Source organism: Tympanuchus pallidicinctus, unplaced genomic scaffold, assembly GCF_026119805.1.
Source record: "Tympanuchus pallidicinctus isolate F22 unplaced genomic scaffold, pur_lepc_1.0 scaffold8, whole genome shotgun sequence".
Lineage (NCBI taxonomy): Eukaryota > Metazoa > Chordata > Aves > Galliformes > Phasianidae > Tympanuchus > Tympanuchus pallidicinctus.
The window spans coordinates 43,735,660-43,741,880 of record NW_026294802.1 but is presented as its reverse complement, the minus strand read 5'-3'; the positions used below and the strand labels follow the sequence as shown (position 1 = coordinate 43,741,880).

General features: G+C 46.1%; 1 long non-coding RNA gene across 1 annotated transcript; it reads left to right on the top strand.

The window, feature by feature from the left end:
- The first annotated feature begins 1,157 nt into the window (after window positions 1-1,157).
- LOC128073910 (uncharacterized) lies at window positions 1,158-5,709 on the top strand. The gene is made up of 2 exons (XR_008202930.1): window positions 1,158-1,239; window positions 1,846-5,709. It is a non-coding gene; the product is annotated as an uncharacterized LOC128073910 (long non-coding RNA).
- The last annotated feature ends 512 nt before the right edge of the window (window positions 5,710-6,221 follow it).

The window sequence follows — 6,221 nt, the reverse complement described above, 5'->3', positions numbered from 1 at the left end:
GGAGAAAATAACATCGAATGGCGATTCCACCTGCTGTATAATCCAACGGGGGCAGGCCTCATCGAACGTTATAACGGTATTCTTAAGGCTGCCCTGAAGACAGACTCCCAGTCCTTGCAGGGGTGGATGAAAAGACTGTATGAAACCCTGCGGGACCTGAATGAAAGACCTCGAGATGGCAGACCCAGTGCCCTGAGAATGTTGCAGACGACATGGGCCACCCCGCTTAGGATCCAAATTACGGGCACTGATCATCACATAAGACCCCAGATTGGTAACGAAAATAATCTTCTGCTCCCTGCCTCTGAGAATTTAGAGCCGGGTACCCATAAAATAAAATGGCCTTGGAAGGTGCAGGTAGGACCCAAGTGGTGTGGCCTACTTGCACCTTGGGGGAGACTATTGGAGGTGGGAGGCTCAGTAGTCCCTCCAGTAATAGGTACATGGCCTACTGATATTGTGGTCAACACTCTGATCTTTATTGCTAAAGGGACCCCCATCGTGTCCCTGTGGCAGATCAGGACACCTCCCTTGGTGCCTGATATCGTTATGCAGCCGCAGACATCCGGCCAAAAGGTGTGGTACAGGCGGCCAGGACGTGCCCCAGTACAAGCGGAAGTGTTGACCCAGGATAGAAATACGGCCTGTACCTTGCCCTGGAGAGCACACCTTCCCCTCCTGGTACCTGTGAAACATCTGTATTACTCCCTGTGAGCCTTCAGGACCACCGGAAGGAACAAAATGCCATCAAGCGTTCCAGTGTTGCTGTCAGATCACGTACAACACCTGGTGATGGTCTGCATGGGACTGATGGAACATGGAACGGACCTGCACCTCAGGACCTCGTGCCTCCAGTCACATCATCGAGCACTGGCCCGTAGAAGAATATGGACATGCACTGGTCATCACTCGTCTTGAATTGTACCAACACGTCGCGATAAAATTGTATAAGCGTTGTGATATACTGTATCTCTGTATTAGGGAAAGCTTACCCTTTAGTTAACCTGATCATTGGTTCACACTGTGAAGGGGTGGAGTGTATGGGAACTACTGAGTCACGGCCTGAACCTCTGATTGATCACCTGAGGTGAGCCATGAGCCAGCCAGAGGTGCACAGGTGAAGGCAATTCTGCTGCTTCTGTGAATGAAGAAGACCTATTGAAGAGCTGGCTACCAGAGGGGAAGGATCTCTTCTGGAGATCACCTCTATTGGTGTTTTGTGGTGAGCCCAGCTGAAGGGTAAGCCTCCCATTTTGTTCTCTTTTGTCATTGTCCACTTTGCCTAACTCTCTTGATTATATTGTAACATCTTGATATCCACTGATTATATGCAGGATCAATTAAAATTTATTTTCAGCCATTTCTTATCTTCCTAAATCAACATTTGTGGCTATTTACAGCATGATTTTAGTTTTGGACATGCTCAGTTTCCAAAACCAAATCTGCACCATCTGAACAATTAAGAGCACATCAGACAATATAACTGCACCCATTAGTATTGCAAAGGCACTACTTGCATCCCACCCAATGTCTCTGACTGACCCCACTGCAGGGGAGCTGTTAGGTCAGAGCTTAAAATGGTGACTGAGCACCTGGTGAAGGGCTGTGGCTGCCCTAGGGAGCACAGGCAGATTGTTTGCACCTGTGTTCCCCAGGTGACCAGAAAGGTTGTGTTGGAAATCTAAACGCCCCTGACTGAAGAATGATCCTGGGATGGAACAAAGCATTCTGACAGTTTTAAGGGAGCTGGTATTTGTGGCTGTAGATTTGTAGAGGAAGCTGACCTTGATAGTTCATTTTTTTATTATTATTATTATTATTTTTTTTTTTTTTTTTTGCAAACAGGTGTTCCACTTGGGCTCTGTATCATGCACTGGCTATGCAGGTACAGCAGTGCAAAAAGCCCTGCAAACCTGGGGAGAATCAAAGCAGGAGAGAGGCTGTGGTGTGGAGGAAGGAAAAGTACGCTTTGAAGCAGAGGATGCTCTGCTGGCACTGCCTATCAAATCCACTGCCACTGTGTTCCTGCTCTCTCCTCTGGCAGCTTGCTGTCTCTCAAGGGTCGGTAAGTAAGAGTGCACTGGCTTAGGGAGCTTCTGCTTCCCTTATGGGGATTATCTAAAATGGATGCATGTGTGTATGCTGAATAAAATCCATAACTCTCTGCACTGCTCTGAGTGTACATTTTGCTTGCCTCTGCTCCTGAGACGTCCTGCCTCTCAGATCCAAACGTACCCTGAAACATAACTGGTGATGAGGATGGGATCCGACTGCCGAGATGTCAGGGGGTTGGGGGTAGGCACTGAGAGGTTTGGTTCTTGTTGTTGTTTTGGGTTTTGTTTTGTTGGTGGTTTTTTTTTTTTTTCTTTCCTTCTCACTTTCTTTCTCTCCCTTCTTTAAGACAGGGATTAGGTGATGGGAAGGTCTGCCCCAGGATTGCACTGCTATAGGGTTGGGTACCTTTAAAGAGTCTCTTATTGACGTGGCAAATCTGCAGCTTGTGTTAAGTTTTTGTATGTTTGTTAATTGTTACTTTTCTGGCTGCAGCAGTGTGTGTGTGTGTTACAATGCATGAAAGCAATTCACACATTCCAGACATGGAGCAGCTGGTTGAGGAAACTGCGGCGGGGACTTGTTGAAAACAGTAGTAAGTGATGAATTGGAGAAGTGATTGAAAGTGTGGAACCCTGGGATCTGTGAAAAATAACAACTGAAGCTCCCATCTTGCTGCGGGATATTGGTTATGGCTCTCCCTGAAGGAATTTGGCGTGCAACTGTGCCTTGAGGGAGCTGCAGATTCTGTCACCGAGCAATTTGAGGAGGGCCTGACTGCCCACTGCCATTAATATCTTGAATGAACTACAGGCCTGAATCGCATTTGGTAGAAGACAAATTCACAGTGTATGTTCCAGAAAACGACACTGTGAAGACTCAAGTTGTTATTTACAGAAGTCATCCCTCCTGACTAGACAACGACAGAAAGGTGAAAAATGCAGTGATACCTGGGTCAGGGATCAGAGACACCTGGATGGTGGAGATAAACCAAACCACCAACAATGAATCTCCAGCTGAAGCTGGGAGTGAAACTGGTAAGATGGACAGTTGTAAGGGTGGGTGGGAAAGCTTTAAAAAGAAAAAAGTTGTGAAGATATATAAGTGATGTGAGCACTTGTAATAAAGGACTTGGATCGTTCACATCTGAGTCCATGCATCAGATGTTGCAAATGCTGCCCAATGTGGGGCAGATCTTTGGCTGGAACTCAAGAACAAATGGTCTCTGGAAGAGTGGGCAAGCTACTTATGATGATTACAAGTATGTAGTGAAGCTGTGCAGGGAGAGACATTGTGGTGCTGGAGCAGGCCCAAAGGGCAACAGGGTTTGTGAAGGGCTTGGAGAATATGTCCTACGAGGAGAGACTGAAGGGACTGGAGCTGTTTAGTCGGGGGAAGAGTGGCTGAGGGGAGACCTTATTGCTCTCTTCCAATATCTGAAAGGTGCTCACAGCGAGAGTCGGGTTGCTCCCTTATCACTGGTGACGGGATGAGGGGAAATGGCCTTAAGTTGCTTCAGGGTAAGTTTAGGTTGGATATCAGGAAACACTTATTTACAGAAAGGGTTGTTAAGCACTGGAATGGGCTCCCCAGGGGGTGGTTGAGACACCATTACTGGGAGTGTGCTTCGGATGTGATGCTCAGGGACATGATTTAGCAGAGGGTGGTTAGAGTTAGGGTAATATGGTTAGGTTGTGGTTGGACTTGATGATCTTTAAGGTCTTTTCCAACCTGAGCAATCCTATGATTTTATGAAATCAACCAGAAGCTGAGCAAGCCTGGGCCAGCAGCACCACCCAACTGAACTTCGGAGAGATTGTTTGGCATGTGCCTGCAACGTTCTGCAGGACTGAAGGAGAGCAGTTGGGAACTATACGGAGTTCAATAATGAAGAAGCAACAAGTAAATCTTGAAGTATTATGGTTAGTTTTAACATTTCAGAATCATCTTTGTAGGAATCAAATGTTTTTTCTGCATTAGAATTGGATAATATTTTATTTCATGGTCTCTGCTCCATAGTTCTTTGTGAGAGTCTTTCCTGCATTAGAAACAGTGTGACCAGCAGGAGCAGGGAGGTGATCATCCCCCTCTACTCAGCACTGGTGAGGCTGCACCTCAAGTACTGTGTTCAGTTTTGGACTCCTCACTACAAGAAAGACATTGAGGCCCTGGAACGTGTCCAGAGAAGGGCAACCAAACTGGTGAGGGGTCTGGAGCACAAGTCTTATGAGGAGCGGCTGAGGGAGCTGGGATTGTTCAGTCTGGAGAAGAGGAGGCTCAGAGGAGACCTCACTGCACTCTACAACTTCCTGAAGGGAGGTTGTGGTGAAGAGGGATTTGGCCTCTTCTCCCTGGCAACGAGCAGGACACGGGGCAATGGCCGCAAGTTGTATCAGAGGAGGTTTAGGTTGGGCATAAGGAAGAACTTTTTCTCTCAGAGAGTGGTCAGGCACTGGAATGGCTGCCCAGGGAGGTGGTGGAGTTGCCGTCCCTGGCAGTGTTCAAGAGGCGTCTGGATGATGTGCTGCGTGCTATGGTTTAGTGCTTGTGGTGGCAATGGTGATGAGGAGACGGTTGGACTGGATGATCTTATAGGTCGTTTCCAACCTTGTAATTCTATGATTCTATGATTCTACTTTACTTGGGGGGGTGTCCTGATGGTTTACATCACTTATCCTCTGGATAAACCTTCCCTAGAAATGCATGCTCAGTAAATAAGAGTATAATGTATGCATGTATATTTTATTATACTCACTGTGAGAATATATTGCATGAGATTGATCAAACCAGAGAACAAGTCATGGCATGGCCAAGGAAGCACTGGAAGAGACATCAGAAGGCCTGGCATCATCCCCGTCCACCCCCCCCATGCTATTTGCTTAACGAGGACTTTGAAGAAAATCACTGTATCAATATGACAAGAAGAACACTGAGACATCTTGAAAACAACAGGATGGCTACTGACTGACATCAGATAACACACCGATTAACAAATGTAAACTTTGATAAGATTTGAACCTGGAGTACCCAGCTTATGGAGAAACAGAGGAGAGGGATGGGAAAGGGGGGGAAACAAGGTACAGAAAGCAGTCACTGAGTCCTTAGGGGTGCTCCTGCTTGTGGGACGCCAGCCATTGCAATCGCGAATAAAATCTGCTCTTATCAGAGATACCGTCCTGACAAAAATTATTTGGGTATTTCTAACTGTGTATCTACTTAAGCATTAGCAACTTTTCCTAATCGGATAAGTGTCGTGGTTTTGTGATTTTTTTTTTTTTTGGTTATCGGTATTCCACATCATAACATCATGTGGGGCACTGAGAGTTTAACTGATAATGCTCAAGTTCTGGGTACCTGTTCAGAAGAGCAGAACTACATTCCCCAGGGGGCTTTGCGGTCACAGAGGAGATACAGCTCCTGGCAAGGTCATCTGATGCCATCTTCTTCATTGGCTCTTCTTCATCAGCTCTCCTCCCATCTCCCTGCTGCTCAACTGGACTGCGCATCTCACCTCAGCGTTGTGGTGAGGCCTGTCCACCTTTTGGACGTTCTCTCATTAGATTTTGATTTATTAGCTTCAATTCTGATTATATTGTATTATGGTGTGTTATCTTGCATTCCGATACCATATTTAGTAAATTAGATTGTTCCACCTCAGATCGTTGCTGTTTTTAATTATTTTGGGGTCCCCTGTTTCCCTTTTCTGGAGGCATGGATCTGCAGATCCCTCCGCCCTGCTGGTCACAGATCCCTGCCTGTAAACCACTGACATTCTCGGTGGAGAATGTGGGCAAAGGCTGCTTTTTAGCTGTTGAGAACGAATCTCTCTCTGCTCCTAGAGAGCTTCGTTGGGTGAGTTTATCTGTTTCACAGGTGCTCTCTGAAAAGGTGACCTTGAAACTCCAGGAGGACTGCCAATATTCTGGGATATCTGTAAACTTTGAGCCTTGCTATTTTGCTTCTGTAAAGGAAAAAAAAAAAAAAAAAAGCTTTCTCTCCTAAAACTGCCTTTCAAGGGACTGCATGCCATTGTTTCTTCTTTTTTAATGCTCAAAACATACAGTTCACCACTTTGCTCTGTGCAGCTATAGGTATATACAGTGGATTGAAAACACTGGCAGAAATATGTACCTGGTATGTTCATACAACGTGGCATACAATTCCAGAGA